General features: G+C 39.4%; 1 long non-coding RNA gene across 1 annotated transcript; it reads right to left on the reverse strand.

The window, feature by feature from the left end:
* Positions 1-6,675: 6,675 nt before the first annotated feature.
* LOC124128710 lies at positions 6,676-11,458 on the reverse strand. The gene is made up of 5 exons (XR_006860255.2): positions 11,358-11,458; positions 8,495-8,627; positions 7,984-8,121; positions 7,013-7,094; positions 6,676-6,743 (listed from the first exon to the last, which is right to left on the reverse strand). It is a non-coding gene; the product is annotated as an uncharacterized LOC124128710 (long non-coding RNA).
* Positions 11,459-11,890: the final 432 nt, after the last annotated feature.

Consider the following 11,890-nt stretch of genomic DNA (forward strand, 5'->3'; position numbering starts at 1 on the left):
ACGTGATGAACGCCTAAGAGTTAATTTGAAGGGTCACTAGATACATATAGATCTACCGAGACAACATACTGGTACCAACAGGTGTGCCGTTTGCGCGCTATTCTGGTTTACGCTTCCCCGCCATGCATGTATCGCAACTGACTATCTCCTAGCAGGTAAACATCATCAAAACTCAATGGCCGAGCGTGGGTCCCGGCCTTTGCCCCATACCGCACGTATGGGACATGATCGAGAGACAGGTGCGCAGGCTTCATATGCCACATTACTCGAACTGGGCAAGGCGGGGACTCCCTCAAATTGCCAATGGGAGATTGATTCGGACCATGCCATTTCGTACAAGCGAATGTTTGACCAATCATGGGGGAATGACATGTTGAAGTCATCTCAAACGTCCATATTTAACTACACACATCTTTCGGGGTCGTTTGCCCCTTACAATACACAGCCAAAATGTGCTGTTACACCTAGTCCTTCCTTTTTCGAGTTAACCCATTCATCAATCCATACCTATTTCTATTTCTGTTTTTGAGAGAATATTTCACAACGTTTAGGGTACAATCGAGCATGCTCTTAATTCGAAGATGTCATGATTTGATCAGGGTTACAGCATTCAGCATTTTTTTAGGCATCCAAAACGTTTTCTATGTATTTCTATTGTCACGGAGCTGTGCTCCAATGATCAGGGGTGTCATTAAAAGGAATAAAGTAATAATGTGTAAATGTGGTAATAGGTTCACAGGTTTATTACTAACAGCTAATTGTGTCAATGGTCGACAATATATACGATCCAAAACCAAATCTATACTGACAATGATCGTTGTTTAAATAATCAGAGCAAATACACAAGCGGTTTAGCTAAGCAACTGTATTTGTAAGTAATAAATAGAGAGTAGCTAAAAAAACATTTTGACAAGATACCGACAAGACGCGAAGACAGCAAATTAAGTCGACTGGGACCAATTACCACCTGAGTTAATTAACTCAACGCTCTAATGAGCGACTAACGTCGGGAGGGTTAAACAGCGGGGGAAATAAGGGCATATCCCTAACATAAGTCACTTGGACAATAAAATAGACGAGAACGTCTGAATATCAAACTACTCCAATTAATTAAAGACTCAGCCACTTTGACTGAGCAAGGAAATTCTACAATTCCAAAAACATACAAGAAACTTTATCTAAACTTGACAATCACGGGAAGGTTGGTTATCCCCGGGTTACAAGGAAAAATGGAGTATGAAAAACCATAGCTAATAAGTTTAGCTCAATAAAACCAGAATAAGTTAGTACCAGATCAGAAGTGTCCCGTAATCAATTACTAACGAAACCTGAGTCTCGTGTGAACCGACCCGTAAATGGCCTCACGAATCCTGGGGTAAAAGACACATGACCCTGACACAGGTTTATATACTAGTGCCCGGACCTCGGAGGGGACAATCTCTTCTGGTCAGCCAGAAAAGACGATAGTCTGGGGCGCTTTGACAAAGTGTGTTTCTTAACATGGGAATATACGATTAGCAAACTAACTACTAGATTCATACGGAAGCGATCACAACAAAGCGCTGAACATAAGTTATCCAACGGTATCTAAAGATGCACAACAAGCTTTATACAATTATTGAGGTAGCTAAAAAAGTACCATAAAACATTTTAAAAACTTTACTGAGGCCTTGAATACTGTAACTTTGATCAAATCATTTTTAAGCAAGAGTCGAATTAGGCGCTCTTTAAAATCTTGGTACAAAGATGATTGTACCTCCAAAAAGGCAAAATGGCAAAGCAAATGTTTTAACAGAATTGAACTTGGCCCTTTTCTGTTATTAATTTCAATGTCTCAAATACTTTCTGTGAATATAAACAAAGTATTCCTTTGATTGTAATTAGGATTATGGTTCTTTTTCAGTTTGTGCATTCTGCCAGTGGCAATATCATGCACTGACTTAACCTCGGAATATTCAACAAATTCATCCTTTATGTTGACCCATTTCTTACAGCACCCATAATTGTTTAAAATAGCTGTAATCAAAATGGTAGCAGGCTCTTCACATATTATGCTCTACTAAGAACAACCGACTCCCCATTGTCAAAAGTTAAAATTTCTCACATTATGTTTTATCCTTTCTAAAAAGGAGGGGCGATCGGGTAGCCTAGTGGTTAAAGCGTTCGCTCGTCACGCCGAAGACACGGGTTCGATTCCCGACATGGGTACAATGTGTGAAGCCCATTTCTGGTGTCCCCCGCTGTGATATTGCTGGAATATTGCTAATAGCGGCGTAAAACCAAACTCACTCACTCACTCTAAAAAGGATCACAGTACCTAAAGAAATATGATAAGTCAGTTTCCCCACGTTTACTGGCCTCCAAAGACTGCCGACGGTTTAAAGAACGTGTGATTGAGTGTATGTTGTTTTATGCTGCAGCATAAAGCATACTATCAGTTTACACACGGTGGCCTGTAAATAACGGACTTTGGCTCAGCCACACCATTGACGCAATCAGACAAGACACAGAGCCTGACCTTCCTATTCCCAGTGTATGCGTTTGTGTATGCGTGTGTGTATGCGTGTGTGTATGCGTGTGTATGGCTGCTTGTACTAGTCCGGTCAAATGCCGATTTTATGGTGCTAGCCCACTGAGATACCACGCCGCAGTTTAACATGAAAACCCATTCAGACACAGTGTACTACTAAATCCTAATGATGCCACTTCGGTACCATAATTGTATTTTTTTCAAATCGAAATTTCTCATTATTTCAATTATTTTCTCGTTACTTCGAGTTTATTTTAAAAACTTGAAAATTCGAAACTATTTTCTCGAAATTCCGATTTTATTTCTCGTAACAGCAATTATTTTCTCATTACTTCTCGTTTATTTCAAAACCTGGAAAATTCGAAACTATTTTCTCGAAATTCCGAGTTTTTTCTCCTGACTTCAATTATTGTCTCGTCATTTCAATTATTTACTCAAAATTTCGATTTTATTTCTCGTAACATTGATTATTTTCTCGTTTCTTCAATTTTTTTCTCGTTATTTCAAAACTCGAAACTTCGAGTTTTTTTCTACTCACTTCAATTATTTTCTCGTTATTTCGATTATTTTTTCAAAATTACCTTGAAATAACGCGAAAATACTGGAAGTAACCAGAAAAAACTCGATATTTCAAGAAAATAATTGATGTAACGAGAGAAAAAAAAAAATGTCAAGTTTTTTAAATACAATTGAAATAACTAAAAAATAATCGCAACAACGAAAATAAACTCAACGAAAAATCAACGTCTTTTCGTGTGACGCGACTGGTGAACGAACCCCGAACATTCCGCTCTCCGGGTGGACACTCTCCCACTATACCACGGAGGCGGTAATTTTGACCAAGAAAACAAAGGGGTTTCGTAAATGTAGCTCACACATGCAACATGTTGTAGTATGTTTGACAGATGCGGAGACGACGAAGGGCGACGTTTATGGTCGATATCATGCTTATTTTTAGAATGTTAGCATTATCCTATTGATGGTTTCAGTTTATGAGACCGTGACGACTGTGAGTCATAGTTGATGATATACTTCTTGTGTTTTCAATTCAGAAACAGACTTTTTTCGAGTGTATGTCTTATTTGAAAACTCTTAATTCTGCTTTGAATTGAACGCTTTCTAAATTTACGCATTTGTTTTAAAACGCTTGTGTGGCCATGCACCATTCACAGCATAATCTCTTAGGATTATCTCTTAAGCAAATACTTTTGTGACTGTGTTCTATGGTATCTGGCCGACTGAAAGCGAGGTCAAATAACATAGAAAGTTCTATGGTATCTGGCCGAGCGAAAGCGAGGTCAAATAACATAGAAAGTTCACGAGTTTCGTACAAATGGTATCTAACGAGAATGAGTGTGGTATTTTATTTATTACCCACGTTAAATATGTATGTAAGTGTAAATACATAACAACTTTTGTTCGTTGACAGACCAAACTGAAACCGGTTGCAAAATCTGGTTGCGCATGAATATTGATATATGCCCAAATATGGGCATTCCTTTACATGCCTATGCATACGTATTAACAACATGCACCTGCAGTTGTGTTTTCAAACATAACAACACCGACGTTCAAGATCCTTTTGGAAGAATTTCTTCAACTTATGAGAATTCAAGCGCCTTGTTGTTAGTACGCAGGACACCTATAAGAACATTTGAAAAGTCACATAAGCGCCGCGCTTTGAATATCGGACCAACTGTTGGTCACTCGCACTACCGGGGTCCCGTCTGTGCATTCAAGATGGTTCGATTTCCTTGATCTATCAGCTGAATTTATATCATGTCCGTACCATTTTGGAAGAGGGAAATCAGAGTGTTCGCCAAAGACATTCATGTATACTTTACCACCCTTTACTGAAGACGTGAAAATCAACACGCTCAAGTCTCCTAGCATGTCAGTGACAGCTTCGAACGAAGGGCAAGGTCACCACCGGAATAAGACAGGAGTCATCAGAAAGATGACATATCCCCCCGGCAGCTGTCTGTAAAGTAACCACTAGTAAATATGCAATTCTGTATGTAATGGGTCAACAGTTGAATGTTCTTTAAGAAGCATACATTGTTTACCCACTGAATGATTTTCGAATTCTGCCCCGGAAACGAACCCCATCCCCAAATGAGTCTTTGTCCAACTTCATTCGATAAAAATTTATAAAAAAATAAAAATTAGAAAAATCCCAAAATATCAAAAGGCACCACTTCAGTATGTGCCTGATAGCTTTGCCAAGTTTCAATCAAATACACTGAATGGATTTCGAATTCTGCCCCGGAAACGAACCCCATCCCCAATTGAGTCTATGTCCAACTTCAGTCCATAAAAATTTAAAAAAATAAAAATTAGAAAAATCCCAAAATATCAAAAGGCACCACTTCAGTATGTGCCTGATAGCCTTGCCAAGTTTCGATCAAATACACTGAATGGTTTTCGAATTCTGCCCCGGAAACGAACCCCATCCCCAATTGAGTCTATGTCCAACTTCATTCCATAAAAATTTAAAAAAATAAAAATTAGAAAAATCCCAAAATATCAAAAGGCACCACTTCAGTATGTGCCTGATAGCTTTGCCAAGTTTCGATCAAATACACTGAATGGTTTTCGAATTCTGCCCCGGAAAAGGAAATGATTACGGACGGACAGACGGACGGACTGACGGACGGACAGACAGACTTGCTGATCGCTATATCCCCCCCATTATATGCCGGGGGGATAAAAAGACAACCGTGATCTACTAAGCGTGAAAACCGCTAGAGATAGGGAATGTTATTGTTCCCCTTTGAGATATTTGGGGCCACATAATCAGAAATCAGGCACACTTCTACGGAGTTTTCGAATGATTTGTATCGGAAATGTTCACTTTGAGTGATCTGGTCGTGCAGTCGTGAACAAACGACTCCCGAAACAGTGCCACAAAATAGGCTTCGAAGAGGACATTGATGGCACAACCGGTTCATCCCAAGTAAGTCTAGATATCTGTCCAGATAGTTTAAATTGACTTCATTTCACCACGCTTATCCTTTTACGTTAAATCAAATTGGAAGTTGCGAAAGTAGTCGGGTGCGTCACGCTCATTGGGATCCACGATCTATTGAACGGTAGTCGTACATTGTAAATTGATATAGCTCAATTATATAATGTCTGTGGAAGCTCAATGCATAACTTATATAGGATGCAAACCGAATTTGATGCGTGTGACTATCTTGTTTGATTTAATAAAGTGTTTGTTAATATCTCTCGCTCACATGAGATAGCTTCAGTTCTGCCTTGTAGTTGCAAAAATGAATGACGTCTCGCAATTTTTATGAATGAAAAAAGTAGTCCCGGTGTGACAGACGTCACGGTTATCCAATCAAAACGAATAAAACAAGGTCATCCTTGTACGACACACTCGTGACGTACGGATTTAGTATCTTACCACCTGTATCTTCAGGTGGGTAATAATTGTTTAAAGCATGTAGACAGATCACTGAAAATTGACACCAGGCTGTCGCGAGAAGGGTAAACACCCGTCTTTCACAGAGTGTTTGTTTCCATACAGACTCAAACTCGTCTAATATATACAAGTGTTTTTACATGCCATTTATATTATTCAAACCAGTGTTTGTTTGTTGCGTGTGTTGTTTATTCCACCTATTTGACGGCGGTCTGTAAATAATCGAATTAGGACCAGACGATCTAGTGACTGACATCATGAGCATCGATCCACGCAATTGGGTTGGTTGGTTGGTTGGTTGGTTTATCGTCGCACTCAGCAATATTCCAGCTATATGACGGCGGTCTGTAAATAATCCGAGTCTGGACCAGACAATCCAGTGATTGATATCATAAGCATCAATCCACGCAATTGGGATCGATGACCGTGCATCAACCAAATCAGCGAGCCTGACCACCCGATCCCGTTAGTCGCCTTTTACGACAAGCATAGTCACCTTTTATGGCAAGCATTGGGTGCTGAAGACCTATTCTACCCCGGATCTTCACGGGTCTCCACGCAATTGGGATACAATGACATGCATCAACCAAGGCAGCGAGCCTGACCACCCGATGCCGTTAGTCGCCTCTTACGACAAACATAGTCGCCTTTTACGGCAAGCATTCTACCCCGGATCTTCACGGGTCTTCAAACCACTTAACAGGCTAAAGCGGTATAATTGCAAGTGACGTCACTTTATTCAAATTCTGATTACATTTGATTCATGTCGAGTTCCTTCGGTACCTAAAACAGAAAACTCAAGTTGTGATAATGTGTATTTGAAGAGCAGCAAAACTGTTATAGGGTCACTTTTAACTGCATGTCAACATAGAAGACATATTATATGTATTTTAATTTGAACTTACAAAATAAGGAATAGTGTTTTTGTTAAAAACAGAAGCTAATGTTAGTCAATCTCTTCATCGCTGGAAGGCGTCTTTTACTCATCAATAGAATTAAAGTAAAAATGCGGTGAGGTGAACGGGTATAAATACAATACACATTGCACATACCTTCAACCGTCTCACTGGCTTGTGTCGAGGAGTGCTTCCTGTACGTATCTTTCCATAACGTCACGTGTGACTCGACGATCACCTGCACAATTGTGACACATAGTCATGTATATGAACAGAAAATGTGACATGTGTCATTGTAATTCAAATACAAAGATATACTGAGACTCCTAACTGTGTATACAGTATAACACTTCTCAAGACGTTTGTTACATTTTTCAACTCCTGCTGATGGGGAATGAAAATAACCAGACATTTCACCATATCGTAAAACACACAGTTACCGCCGAGGCTAAACTTTTAAATTTCACGGAGACAAGATCGACATTGCTTCGGTTCTGGTCAGTATTCTACTCCTATACGATACCAAAGTCTGATATACTTTTACTTTTCCATATTATTAGTTATGTCTTTAGTTGCCATATACGGTGTCATATTAGGCTAGAAGAAAAATATTGGGCGAGGTGTCATATTTTTCTGCTAACCTAAAATGACACCGTATACGGCAACTTAACACCATAACGAATTTATTATGCCGAAAAGTTTACACTATTTGGTATCTTTGTCGCAAATATCATGTCAAAACTTAAAACTCAAAACTTAACGCTTACAACCTGAGACGTTAAGGGTCAAAGGGAGACTAGGCCGAACCTTGTTGATAATTTTAACTTTATATAATCTTTGTTAAAGTCACGAACGTGATCCCAAAAAACATTAACGTCCTTGCACATCAAAATGAATTATATTATTATATAAACACAAAACAGTGTCGAATAACGACTTTGTGTACCAGAAATATCATGTGGAATATGTGAGGTGGGTGTTGAAAAATCCAAAATTGCTGTTCAGACGGTCTTATATTAGGTCAGTAACAACCATCTTGGATTCTTACTGACGGTATACGGGCTCATGTGGGGTCAGTAGTCATGATTGGTCAATCTCACTTTGAGGCATAATAATGGTATACCTACCCTGTTCATCTGCAAAGTGCAGCAAGTCATCAGCATCACGTTGCTCCATGTGCTGCTTTAGTTCAGCCTCAGTCAAGATACCATCGCCGTTCAGATCGACATCCTCAACACTTCGTCCATTCAAGAGTAGCCTTACGCCTAACAGATATGGATATATTAAGTAATCATTTGACCTGCAATTCGAGAATTTCCGTCAAAATAATTGTGCATTGTTTTGCGGTCATGCAGAGATGCCACTATTGATGAGACCAAGTATGTGTTCTAGAACGATTGCGTAGGAACAATGAAATGCCACGAGTGGTTGCTGAAAAGTTCTGAATCTAACTAGGATGAACTGCGTTGGTGGAGTTTGTTGCAAGGTATGCTGTTACATAATGCAGGTTGTAAGCATGGGAAGTATTGTACTTAATACTGTACTTGCATTCTATTAAGTGTGTACTATACATTTTCGTAGTGAGGCTCAGAACCTTACAGACACCCCTCTATTCTTCAGCATAAACAGGGAATGTACCGTGTCTTATTATTGTTCCCTTGTGTTGTTGCCATAGGTTGCGCGCTCCTGACTTGACTCTGCGCCACCATCCGCCGCCCGACACGTCAGTTACAGTCAGGGCCACAATAACAGTCAATAGCAGAAAACGCATCTGAAAATGGAGAGAGAAAATATAGAGTTCTTAATATCTGCACTTGTAGGCAGCCAAAGGAATACCGTTTAAAGTTTTAACAACATCAGAAACGCGCTATCGTGTCACTGCATTGTCTGGTCAAGAATCGTTTGTTTACAGGCTGTCGTCATATGGCAGGATTACTGTTGTGCAGCTCAAGACAACAAACAAACACTTACTTTATTTGGCAAATTGTGTGAGGGGCGGGTGCTACGCAGATTATTTAACACTATATTGCCATTCACGCCCATTGTTTACTAATATTTTGACACTCACACCCAATGTTTACCACTATTTTGACATTCACGTCCAATGTTTACCACTATTTTGACATTCACGCCCGATGTTAACCATTATTTTGCCATTCACGCCCAATGTTTACCACTATTTTGCCATTCACGCCCAATGTTTACCATTATTTTGCCATTCACGCCCAATGTTTACCACTATTTTGACATTCACGCACAATGTTTACCATTATTTTGACATTCACGCCCAATGTTTACCACTATTTTGACATTCACGCCCAGTGTTTACCACTATATTGCCATTCACGCCCAATGTTTACCACTATTATGACATTCACGCCCACCAATCTTTACCACTATTTTGACATTCACGCCCAATGTTTACCACTATTTTGACATTCACACCCAATGGAATGTGTTACGGCAGATTATTCTTACACTCATAACAATCGTGACCCGTGAAGACCTGGGGTAGAATAGGTCTTCAGCGAACCATGCTTGTTGTAAAAGGCGACTATGCTTGTCGTAAGAGGCGACTAACGGGGCTAACTGACTTGGTTGATGCATGTCATCGTATCCCGAATGCCAATAACTGGATTGTCTGGTACATACTCGATTATTTACAGACCGCCGTCAAATAGCTGGAATATTGCTGAGTGCGGCGTTAAGCAACAAACAAATCATAACAGTCGTACAATGTACTGAGCACATTAAACAAGGTTCATTGGGTGTGAAAGAACAGGATCACAGGATTATCTGGTCCAGATTTGGAGTCATGGAATATTGATGAGTGCGGCACCGCGTTGGCCGAGTCAAGATATGGTATGTACATGTCTTAGCACTACTTCAAAAGTCTAAAATTGAGGTTGAAATGAACAATGCGTTGGTAAATGAGAGATCATAAATATAACCAACTGTTATGAAGTGTTATCCCCCATGTCATAACCACCAACGTGATGTGTGAGGAAATCCCAAATCGGAGATGGAAGAAAGACACAACATCGATGTCATATGGACACAATAATCGGGTAACCTGCCAATTTGACAGCAGTTCCACGCGGAGAGGACTACATCATGAAATGCAGCCCACACGACACTGTCACGACATCAGTGTTGATAGAAGCATGGGTTCAGGTGCAGTCCAAAGACAACCAATCCTTAGCGTGATCTGTTAATTCTGGTCCCAAATACCAACGTAATAACCAGGTTCAGATTTAATCACCATGAGTTTGTATTATATACATATACGTATAAAGTAATGCCTTATTGCGTATGTGACGCTCTCGCATTTTAAATAAAATGTTAGCATGCACGAATTTGCAGTAACAAGTTGATAAATTTTGCTTACATTTTATAAATTATGTGTGCATTGCACGTGCATATATATACAATTGGTCAAATTGATAATAGGGTTTAACGCAACACAATACAGAATATGTATTTGTACAGTAAAGCTTATTTGATAAACTTTGTTATGGAGCAATCGTCTTACAGATATGTCATAAAATACAGTGTATAACACGTTATAAATAGACATCATCTCGCTATTGTCCTTTATATGTTTCGACGAATACATTATTATCTATTACGAGACCGCCTCTGTGGTCTTCCGGATAGAGCGTCTGCCCGGAGAGCGGAAGGTCGTGGGTTCGATCCCCGGCGGCGTGATACCAAAAGACGTTGAAGGATGGTACTTGTTGCTACCATGCCTGGGACTCGGCGTTAAGGACTGGTCGACTCGGAGTATACTACGTCTGAGTTCATGTTAAACTGCGGCATGGTACCTCAGTGGGCTAAAACTATAAACTCGGTATTAGTCCGGACTAGTACAAGCAGCCACATACACATGTATGTGCAATCATCTTGAACGCGACGTTAAACCCCATTTCACCTCACCCCACACCTATTACGCAATACACTACTGCACATAGTTCATATCAAATATTAAAGGAAGGATATCACTTTTTAATTGCATTCCCTAAGTGTATGTGCACATATATTCACCTTTTTTTACCATTCATATAGTCTAACCGCATTAAGGAAAACAGAGGCAAAAGGCGACAAGATTAACCGATAAAAATATACGTTGATTGTGTATATTGAACAAAATATAGCGCTATAAGATGCACATCATATTTGAATATATAATGAAAGCAGCGAATAGTAGATAGAAGTCTATTTCAAAAGCGCCCCCGCCCTAAACAAATTACTCTACATGTGTTCTTTGACGGGAAGAGTTAAGGTTAAGTCTTGTCAATGACGTTCACTGTTTCTTTACATGGTGTATCATATGTTATATATTAATTACAAATTCTGCGGTTATTTGAACAACGCAAATCCAACCTCAAATAATTATTAGGTCTGCCTTCAGTGTTTAAGTACCGTGTCAAAGCGAAAATATATTTAAGCATCAATGGTGTACCTAGAAGTGTCTTGAGGAAAGAATAAATGTTTTACTTACCTTGATGGATTACAGATGATGATGGTGTTCGGACTGACAAAGTTTGGCATTCTTATATACACGGCAACTTGTGACAATATTGATTATAATAATAACTGTGGTAGATCCTGATCAAAGCGATTACAAAGATCAGTCACAACGTGTTTCCTGTTAGAAAACACCTTGTAACATTCAAACAGGATGTTACCTATCAGGACAGTTTGTTTGATATTGGCTTAACGCTGAACTTGGCAATATTTTTTGACGGCATTTATTACACATTCTTATTACAATTCTCTCCACTAAAAATAATTTTTCATTATGCTGGTTTTGACCTGCTTTTTCATTGATTTTGTTTTCATAAATGGCATATATTCCACAGTCATGATGCAGGAATAGTCGCAGTCCACTGGCTGAAAATATGTTACTTTTCATGATGTGGCTTCAATACTATGAATACTATGAGTGAGTGAGTTGGGTTAACGCCGCTTTTAACAGTATTCAAGTTATATCGCGGCGTGTCAGCTAAATGTGGGAGGAAAGCCCAAAGTGAT

Source organism: Haliotis rufescens, unplaced genomic scaffold (genome assembly GCF_023055435.1).
Source record: "Haliotis rufescens isolate VD_foot unplaced genomic scaffold, xgHalRufe1.0.p SCAF_26, whole genome shotgun sequence".
Classification (NCBI taxonomy): Eukaryota; Metazoa; Mollusca; class Gastropoda; order Lepetellida; family Haliotidae; genus Haliotis; species Haliotis rufescens.